An 11,271-nucleotide genomic window follows, 5' to 3' on the forward strand; every position below is an offset into this window, starting at 1 on the left:
CTTGAAGAAGTAACACCCAACGTATCAACCTTGGTTTTGCATCCTGTTTGCTAAACAAAAATTTCAAGCCAGAATGTTCAGTAACACAATTGTTTTAGACAAGATTAAGTAAAGACGGAATTTATCAACAGCATAAACTACAACTAGTAATTTTTTTCCATGGTGGTGTAGTTTTCTTGAGCCGGGTTGAGTTTTTTTGGTGCATAATAATTTGGTTGAAAACGATTTTCAACACCTTGTCCTAAAACCGCTCCTAATGCAAAGTCACTAGCATCACGCATCAGCTCAAATGGAAGGTTCTAATTCGAGGATATCATAATGGGGGCGGTCGTTAATTTTTCCTTAATAAGTTCAAAAGCTTTTAAACAATCGTTAGAAAAATCAAAAGTAGCATATTTCAAAAGTAATTGAGTTAAGGGTCTTGTTATTTCCTAGCACCCCTTTAATGTTAGTTGGAGGTGGCAAGGTCAAAATTGTTTCAATCTTTGTTCGATCCACCTCTATCCATGCTTTGGAAACCTTATTTCCTAGCAATATTCCTTCTCTAACCATGAAATTACATTTTTCCCAATTCAAGACCAAGTCGGTCTCTTCACACCTAACAAGCATTAAATCAAGTTTAGAGAGACAATTTTCGAATGAATGACCAAAAACAGAAAAATCATCCATGAAGACTTCCATGAACTTCTCCACTATGTCATGAAAGATAGCAGTCCTGGATCTTTGAATAGTGGCTGGCGTATTGCATAAACTGAAGGGCATTCGTCGATAAGCAAAATTCCCACTTGGACATGTGAATGCGGTCTTCTCTTGGTCTCTTGGATCAATTGGAATTTGAAAGTAACCTAAAAAGTCATCTAAAAAGCAATAGAATATGTGAACGGATAATCGTTCGAGCATTTGATCAACAAAGGGTAAAGGAAAATGGTACTTGCAAGCGGCATCATTTATCTTGCGATAATCGATGTACACTCCCCAACCGGTTACCGTTCTAGTAGGAATAAGCTCGTTCTTCTCGTTTGTCACCTTCTTCATCCCTACTTTCTTTGGAACCACATGAACCGGACTCACCCATTGGCAATCTGAAATCAAGTAAATAATCCTGGAATCCACCAACTTCATCACCTCCTTCTTCACCACGTCTTGCATGTTCGGATTGAGTCTATGTTGTGGCTGAACTATAGGCTTGGTGACTTGTTCCATAATGATTTTAGGCTAATACGAAGGGATTATCCCCTTAGCTTCGAAAATTGTCCATGCGATGGCATTCTTTCGTTTTTTTCAACACCTTTACCAAGCTCTCCTTCTCTATAGGCTTCAAATTTGGTGTTATGATCACAGACTTTTGTGCGTTATCGTATAGGAAAGCGTACTCCACATGATTGGGTAAAGGTTTAAGACTTGCACTTTGGCCCTGTTCAGTGGCCACGACGTAGGCTTCTGATTTCCATGCAATGGGGTTTCTTTTCTCCCCGTTATCTCGTGAGTTCTCTGACCTCCACGTCGTGGCTACTGTTTGGCCATGTCGTGGGGCTTCTTCACAGATCCTTTTCTTCTCTTCATATTCACATTCTTCCATTAGATTATCTAGTCCTTCAAGGTCATGTTCGACATCAAAATCATCCTCCTTCAGAGTCATGTAACCTTCTAGCTCATTCTCTTTCCATTCCTTCATCTCTTTCTCCATGAATGAGTCAAACGTATCAACCCAAAAGACCATTTCAGCGCTAATGTTCGAGTGCTTCATTGTTATATCAACACCAAATGTTATGGCATCTTCTCCAACCCGAAGTGTTAGCATTGATGCTCTAATGTCCATAAGAGACCGTGCGGTGCTAAGAAACGGTCTTCCAAGAATAATAGGGACTTGATTGTCCTCATCCATGTCAAGTACTACAAAATCTGCGGGAAACACCAACTTATCAATCTTCCCAAAAGATCTTCACAAATACCTCTCAGAAATGTCATCGTCTTATTGTCTTGATGAATTCCCATGCGTATTGGCCTTAGCTCCGGGAGATTCAACTTCTTGTAAAAACAGTAAGGCATCAAATTCACACTAGCTTCTAAATCTGCGAGAGCATGGCTGGTTGCAAGATTCTTGAATTGCAAGGAAGTGTCAAGCATCCTGGATCTCCCATCTTCTTTGGCAACTGCTTCAGCGTAGCTGCGGAGCAATTCTCATTTAATATAACATTTAATACTTCCTCTATGTTCCTTTAGTTTGTGAGAAGGTCTTTTACGGACTTCACATATTTTGGCATTTGTGCAACGGCTTCAATGAACGGTATATTGATTTGTAAAGTCTTGATGTGTTCCATAAACTTTTTGTAGTCCTCATCTTGTTTGTCTTGCTTAGCCCAGCTTGGATACGGAAGAGTTGGGTAATACGATTTTACCGGAGGAGTTTTCTTTTCTTCCTCTGATGGCCACGTCGTGGGCACGTAGTCACCACGTCGTAGTTGCTGGGCAGTGGCTTTTTCATGGTCGATTTCTTCTTCCGGCTTCTACACATTTGATGAATAGGTGTCAGTTAGAGGAATTAAAAGTTTGATAATTTTACCACTCAAAGATAATTCCTATAAATATAACAAACACATATTATAATCAATTTACTTTACTCTTTAATGAAATTTTCATTCAACACTACAAGTCTATACGATTCCAAATATATATAAAACGTCTAAATCTGACTTCGCATGAAGAAGTTATGATTCATTCAACATTAAGTTCATGACGTGAAAGTACTCTAGGTCACTAATCGAGGCTAGAAAACATGTGGTAAGGCTACGAGATGACTCATGGATGTTCACGACGTGACCATAGGTATGTCACGATGTGAATGGGCCCAGAACAGCCTATAAATAGCAAGTTCGACCCTTTCTTTCATTACACCAAACATTCTTTCTTTCCTTCATTTTCTAAAGGTCGTTTCCCTTCCCGAGCCTGACAACGACGAGCCTCTGACCGTTTTTCAGTTAGATTCTATAGATCACGCTACTAGGGTGAGTTTCACGGCCCCGATTTTTAATGTTTTCGGGGGAAAATGCATGCTAAATATTATATAAAAGTTAATATTATGTTTATATAATAGTATATTCGTATCAAGATAGATAGTTATATTAACCGGTATATAGTTGTTTTGTATCATATATACCTAGAATATATCTGATATTTTGAAATCATACAACTATCTTAAACTTGTAAGCATGTTGTTATCATAGATTATACTAATGTAGCCCCGGAGTTATACTCGATAGTTCTATATATACTATTTGTGTTATAGCCCCAGAGTTATACCCGGGAGTCTATATATTATTTGTTAAGTATGTTATTGGTTTTATATTAGATAAAACCTGGTATGTTACTAATATAGCCCTAAAGTTATATTCGGTAGTTATATATATATATATATATATATATATATATATATATATATATATATATATATATATATATATATATATATATATATATATATATATATACTTGTTACGTATGTTGATATTATTAGTTTTATGTTAGATAAAACCTAGTTTTACTTCAAGTTATAGCTGTTGTACCGCCTAAGTGTTATGAAATTAGGAGTAATGTTTAAAAGCATAGTCTAGTAACTTAGGGTTTTAGACATGAATATGCTTTTGTTATTAGAACTATAGGAGGTCGACAAAGTCTACATGAGCTATTATATTCATCAACTAAGATTGGGAATCTTAGGGGAAATCCTCTGACCTATAACCGCTAATCCCCTGTGAGCGAGGAAGTCGTGTATGAAACTATACGGGTTGACAACCCCACGCGTGGTTGTTAGCTACAACCCAATATTTAGCGAGTGACGAACTATCCTTTTATTTGTTTTATTGATCCGGCGTCAATGAAGCACGCAATGTTTTTATATTGGTGGAATCCTTCGTGGTACCCCAAGAATAATCTTTTATGGCATCAATGGTGGAAATCCTTCATGGAACCATTGGTGGGATTTTTGTCAGAGGTCTTATATGTCATAGCAGCGGTTACGGACTCATGGTAGCAAATTATTAGAAACATTATACTTCGTCGATATACAAGTATTAATCTTAAGTATAAGTTTTCCAAACACTTATACTCTAGGTACAAGGAAATTATAGGTATTTTACTTATTCATTAAGTAAATAATTATACCTACTATATATACTCGTATAGAATTGAAATAGGACTTATACGTAGCAACCTTCCTTGATTTAAGTATATGGAGATTTTAGGTATATCACTTATTTAATAAGTAAACTATTATACCTAGGATATATACTATATGTTAGAGATAAGTATGGGCCAGCATAACACTATTAAACTATGTTTTACACTTTTTGAACATGGAAATAGTACTATTTTACTCGGAGTCAAAACATGTGGACTCACCAACTTTATGTTGATGTATTTTCAAAACGCATGTGTTTTCAGGAATTTGATAAGCTGGAATGTTTCTCAAACAAGAGAAGTTTTACTATTATCTTTTATGTTCGTATGGAATATATATCTGTTAAGATGTGTGCGATAGTTCAGACACTATGTGATAATTACTAGGAAACAAAAATAATGTGACTTTCTATCATCAATATAGGTACGTAGTTTATAAAATTCTTTTGTATTGTTCAATATATGTTTAATAACTATGATACAAGGAATGAAGTTACACCGCCTGGTGTTTCCGCCATCGGCTGGGGGTGTGATATCTGTGTTTCTTGGAAGTGTGCCTATTAAGAACTCATTGAATTGCCTTGAAATTTTTCCTATTTGTTGCTCGATGTTACTGATCGAGGCTTGCTGATTTCGGAGGAAAACATCAATTTCATCGTGTCTTTTTTCAGGTGTGGCTGCAAATCGAGCAAGCATTGCTTCAAAGTCGTTCTTCTTTTTGGGAGCCCGTTGCTCCTTTTGATAAAACTCATGACCTTGTTGCTTGTACTTTTCTTCTTTTACCTTTCTCCACTCATCATACGGCAACCACTCTTTCTTTGGTTTCCTCCAATCTTCATTGTACCTGTCACCACTAGAGTGACAAGCTTTAGCCTTCCGGTTTCCATTTTCGTTGATGCCACAATCCTTGGTCAAGTGAGTCCCGCTACAATTATGACATCCTACACGAATTGCATGGATATATTGATCCATCTTCGTCATCCTTTGGTCCATAAAATCTAGTTTTTCCATAATTGCCATTATGTTCTCATTGCCACCATCCAAACTTCCCTTGACACTTGTAACATCTTTTCGTGGGTTATAATATTTGCAAGAATGTTTTGCAAAGTCTTCAATCAACTCCTGAATCGTAGACAGGTCCTTTTGCACATTGTTCCTTGAGAGTCAAGGAGTTTTCTTGTTGTATCGTTCACCCCATGTAAAAGATAGACACTTCTTGTTGTACATTGAGATCGTGTTGGGGTTAATTCCTAAGCATACCTTTATACCTATCCTAAGCTTCAAACAAAGACTCACCATCATTTTGTTAGAAGTTTGCTATCTTCTTCTTGAGCTTGACTATCTTTGAAGGTAGGCCAAATTTCTCAATGAAAGCATCGTGTAGGTTCGTCCAAGTTGTGACTCCTCCGGGTGCAAGTGACTTTAGCCAAAAAAATTCCGCTCATGTGAATGTTACCGGTAGCATTCTAAGTAACACTGCTTCTTGCGTGGCATTTGATTCTCGCGTGACATTTAGAACATTAAAATAATTTGCAATGTCCAATACTTCATCGATGTGCCTAAACGCATCTTCATGCTCTTTCCCGGAAAATGGAATGTCTCTGAGCATAGTGAGAATGTGTCCCTTGAGCTCAAAGTTGGTTTCAGGTGGGATTTCCGATAGATCAAGACCCGGTCCATTGTCTTCGTTTACTGTTTCCGGCTCATACCCGATTCTTTTCTTGTCTGGAGTCTTTTCAAAGCTCTCGAACTTGTCGGTTTGAAATGTGTTACGTGATTCGCCCACCTTTTTGTCTTTCTTCTTGTGAAATGCAGATTCATGATCTTCAAATGGTGGCGCTATTCGAAACATGGATCCTCGGGTCATATACCACAGTAACAAAACATAAAAGAAATGCTTAAAAAGAATAAAAATAAATAAAAGGATATTTTGTTCGCATAGTGACCACAGAAGGGCCAAGCCTGATCACGACGTGCGAGCTGAAAAACAGAAAAAATTTAAACTTAAAAAACAGAGCGGTAAATTAACTTTCTATGCAATAAATTCCACAAAAAGGATCGATAACTATTAGCAGAATAAAATTAACTAAATAATGAAACTGTTCCCCGGCAACGGTGCCAAAAACTTGATATACATATTATATACTAGTTTTTAATTTATAAACCAAACTATCTAAGCTAGCTAAATGCGATAGACATTGTACCTAATCGAATAGTAGTATAGTAAGAAAGTAGGGTGTGGAACACAAAGGGAACATGAATGATAAAAAGCTAATTTATCTACTAAAAGCTAACTAATTTAAAAGCAATTAAGTAGGGGTTTTCTCTGGTTTGACAAGTCCAGCTTGCTTAAAAGCAATTATCACCAAAAAAGATTAAACTAATAAAAAACAATCTAAATTAAGGTTTAAAGCAAGATATTAAAGACACTTCCGTTTAGATATGATTCACACTACTCATATGGTTGATTTCTTGCAAAGTGCAATGTATTAAGTTGTTATTTCTCATCGATTCCTAAGTTGATTATAATTTATGATCAAAAGACTAATCCTTTAGTAAAACTAATTTATTCGTTCATTGATCAGGTGGACAAATTCAGTCTGCTAAATAAGAATGATCATCTAAATTCAGTAAAACTAATCCTTTAGTAAAACTAATCCTCTATTCAAGTCTGCTAAATAAGAATGATCATCTAAATTCAGTAAAACTCAGTAATAAACAGAAAAGGTAGTTATAATTAACATAAAAGGGTTTTTAACAAGCTATCATAACAAATAAGCAACTAGAAACAATCCAAGATCCAATCAATCAACACATAATCATAATGATCATATACTCTAAACAGAAGTTAGGGTTTTTAGCTTATAATTACTAGAAACAAACAATCAAAATCGAAGTTCACTTTGGAAAACATAATGAAAAACAACGTAAACAAGGGTTTAGAAGTGTTATTGCCTTAAATTTCTTCAAAACTAAAATTCAATTGAAATCAGATCTCCTTTTGTCTTCCAGTACATCTCTGGCCTCCAAAAGTCGAAAATAACTAGAAACATAAGTTATGGTTGAAGGAATAAATGATATATTTATAGTTTCTAAATTCTGCACCCCACACCTTGGCCAATTGCCTCCACGACGTGACGGTCATTTTCCATGTGTGTTCCCCAAGTCGGTCAGATGAACGCGATTATTTTTCTCACCACGACGTGGCTAAGGCTCTCCATGCCGCGGGCTTCAGATTCCTTGAGCTCTTTGACTTTGGTTAACCTAGTGCACTTTTTCCCTCTTCCAACTCCACATTCTGCTTCCTTTTAATCCCGAGCATGTCTTCGCCGCTTAAAAACGGATTTTAAACGTATCAAGTACCTTTTGTCCTAAAATAAGCACCATTGTAGCTAAAACTACTAAGAGAATGCATCAAATATATGAATAAATATGCACATATCATTACCAAAGTCACAATGGTCAAAAATTCAACAGTCAAAGTCAACGGTCAAAGTCAGCCCCGGCTGACCCCCACATTGTGTACACCTATTGGCCACACTGTGGCAGCGTTGGGACAAAAAGCAATAAAAATGTCCGTCGCCACGACGTGTTGATCATCCCGCCATATCGTGGAAGCTGATCAGATCAACTTATTGTATTAAGCTCTTAATCCTTCAAGCCACTCATTGGAACTTTCCATAGGGATTTCTTACTCCAAATATTCCATAAAAATTGCTCTTTATAGGCATGCATGTCCAATGCATGTCTTGAGCTCAAGTTAGGTCAAAATGGTGAAAATGAGATTAAGATCTCATGCATGGAACTCGTAACTCAATAACTCTCTAGATCTGGGGCAAGAGACCACAAAGGGACCTCAAGGACTCATAAAGTTGCCAACATTTTGAATTTCCAACACTCAAACTGTTGGATTAATGTCTAAGTCCATAACTATAATTGGTAAGACTTGACCCGACCCGACATGGTCCATTTGGGTTGCATGGCATCATGCATTTGGATAGACTATAATGAGAGAAATAACACTTAAGGTTGGTTAATATATTATAAGTTCTAATATATTAATAAGGTTATTTAATTAGTATTGATCAAGAATTAATTTGGAATTAATTAAGTGATCAAAAGGAGACTAATTAAATATATGGGTTGATTGTGTAAATCATTCATTCTTATATATGTGGTCTTGTGATCCAAGATTCCTTATGTTGGACTAAGTCCATGGGGTGACCCATGGATACTCCATGGAGGTTAAAATCCATGGAGCATAAGGAATGGGTAAAGTTATGAGTTACATGGTGTAACCCTAATAGCCACCATATAAAAGAATCCCATGGCTCAAGAAATCGTGCACTAATGTGTGAATATGAGGGCTAGACGATTTCAAGGAGTGTTCCATTTCTCTCAAGTCATTCCATGTGCATTTGGTGTTGTGTGAACCATTTGAGGTGTCACACTTGGGGCACTAGGCACTCAAGCTTCATGGAGACAAGCTACATCAAACAAAGGTATGCATTCTATCCATTTGATTACCCAAGTATCAAGTATTGTATGCTAGATAGGGTAATACCTTGGAAAGTTCATAATTGCATGTATAATAGAGAAAACATAGATCCAATGTATTTTGGGTTGCATGTACACTTAGGAGTGTTAGAATGCTCAAAACCCATCAGTGGTATCAGAGGCAAGGCTTGTTTTCTTGTTATACTTGCAAAATTAGCTGAAAAATCGAATTGTATTAGTTTAAAAGTTATGCTAATTACTTGAAAAAAATTTGATGTGAATTATCTTTGTTCATATGAGTTTATTAGATTAATAGAGAAGTTAATTGATTATGTGCTTTCAATCCATTTTAATCTAAGAGTTGATTCTAAAATGTGTTTTTGTAACTTGTCCTCAAGTTATATGAAAAGTCACATTTAAGTTTCATAAAACTCATAAAAAGTTGGCAATGGTTACAAAAATGAAGAGTCTTGTCCTCATTAAATGGTTTTATGACTCCATAACTTGTCCTCAAGTTATGGAGGTTCAAGAGTCACTTCATTAAATGATAAAATGTGCAACCTTAATTAGTTCCATAAGTTACAAAAATAAAGAAAAGTTACATTCTTTTATTAGTTTAAAGTCTTCCATAACTTGTCCTCAAGTTATGGAACTTGAAGAGTTTTTTTTTTTAATTAAAACTACTTTAAACACATAAGTTATGGAATTAATTAGTTTTGAATATTTTCAAAACTTGCCCTCAAGTTTTGGAATTTGTAAAGTTTTCCCCATGAATACTTTAATTCGAAGTTAGCCCTTAGAATTTTAAAAGTTAAAATTCAACCCTTATACTTTATAGTATTATAAGTTAATAATAAATATATGTATAAGAGCAAGTCAGTCTTACCGTTAGTAGGCCTCATTCACGAAGCCGATCTATAAGGGGGGTATAAGGTTACTGCCTATAAAATGACATTTTAATGGGTGTCCACTCTCACCCACCGCTTCCTTGACTGGTGGAGGGTCGTTAGCCGAATGGGTAGGACAAGGACTATAATTCTCCCTTCATTAAAAGTATTAATGATAAATACTAAGTAACTAAACACTTATAAATTCCCAATCTTAGTTACTTAGGAAAATGTGAATAAGGTGCTAATCCATGAAATTACACTTTGCACTTTGTTTAAACCGTTAGTGGAGCGTGTGTGGTTAACCGGCACACTAACCTGGATTTAACAAAGTAGGCAAAGCGTAACTTAATATTTATCATAGTATCGGTGGAGCTCGTGTGGTTAACCGGCACATCGATTGAGGGGTAAATATTAAGGGTACCAAGTATATTTTCATGGTTACTTCACACCTTGTTTTGTGATCCTCGGCATCCCAGTCACAAAACCTGAAGGGCACACTCGAGATTGAAACATGCCATTGAAAAGTTCAACGAATCTCAAAAGATCTAGGAGTTTCAAATCCAATTAAAAACCTAATTACATTATTTCGTTTTTCATGGTGGAAATTGGTAAATCGTCATTTACCTACCTTCAACTATTTTATAACTCGGATTACGGCATCCCTCTTCCAGTTATAAATAGGTTGTTGGATCCTAGCCTTAATATTTTATATTGGGTGTTATATTAAGGACTTTAGATCAACTATCTTGAATATCTCCCAAAAGATGTCTAGTTCAGACATCTATGATCTTCCCAAATCTCTTGGAACTTTACTTCCTCCACCTCCTCCAATTATTCTCCCTAACCCACAAGTTCAAGGTCACTCAAGCCCTAATGGCAAGCAAGGTCTATGTGTGATCACATATTAGAGATAAAGTCACATATTGACAAGCTGGGAGAGTTGGGTGTCAAAGTCTTGAGAAAGTTGGATGTTCAATCACTTTCTAAGTCACATAGTGAGTTCCTTTGGGACTACTATGAAACAGACTATGACATGAACCTTAATGATCATATCTATTTGCTTGGTGCTGCTGAATCAGCAATGATTTGGAACGATAGTAAAGCAAATTTGATTAGAAGATCAACTTCCCAAAAACTTTATGGACAGTGACAATGGTGACACTGGAAATCCAGAAAAAGCATTCTCTTCCCAATGGAAAGGGATTGGCCATAGTCAACCCGGTTGAGCAAATGGTAAAGAGAAAGGCTAAGTCTGAGGTAGTCCCATTACCAAAGGGTGCATATGTTAAAGTCAATAAGTTTGACTCTACTTCAGGTAGAGCCCATTATCTAACTATGTTAAGTTTCTATTCTAAGATCCTCATTACATGATGTGACTGGGTCACATGTTGATGTTTTAAGAATCAAAGAATAGAGAGAAAGCTTAAAGGAAGTATATGCTGATTCTGATCGCGTAGGTGGATTTCGATCGCATCAGAATTTTGAAGCTGTTACTTAGGAGTTATGATATATTGCTTAGGAATAGATAACAACAAGTTTTTCCGTATGCATTTGCACTATAAGGATAAGTTTTTTCCGCAATGTTTTGAAATAAAATAAAAGTTTTTAATTTTATATTTATTTTAAATATCCTTACAAGTGGCATTTGTGGAAAATGGTTGTTTATATGATTCCACTGATAGCAATATTTGGAAAAAAAAAATGGACT

General features: G+C 36.0%; 1 non-coding gene across 1 annotated transcript; it reads left to right on the forward strand.

The window, feature by feature from the left end:
• The first annotated feature begins 5,405 nt into the window (after positions 1 to 5,405).
• LOC145110416 (small nucleolar RNA R71) lies at positions 5,406 to 5,512 on the forward strand. The gene has a single exon (XR_013709795.1). It is a non-coding gene; the product is annotated as a small nucleolar RNA R71 (small nucleolar RNA).
• The last annotated feature ends 5,759 nt before the right edge of the window (positions 5,513 to 11,271 follow it).

This window comes from Lactuca virosa, chromosome 4 (genome assembly GCF_052849685.1).
Source record: "Lactuca virosa cultivar CGN04683 chromosome 4, Lactuca_virosa_CGN04683_v6, whole genome shotgun sequence".
Classification (NCBI taxonomy): Eukaryota; Viridiplantae; Streptophyta; class Magnoliopsida; order Asterales; family Asteraceae; genus Lactuca; species Lactuca virosa.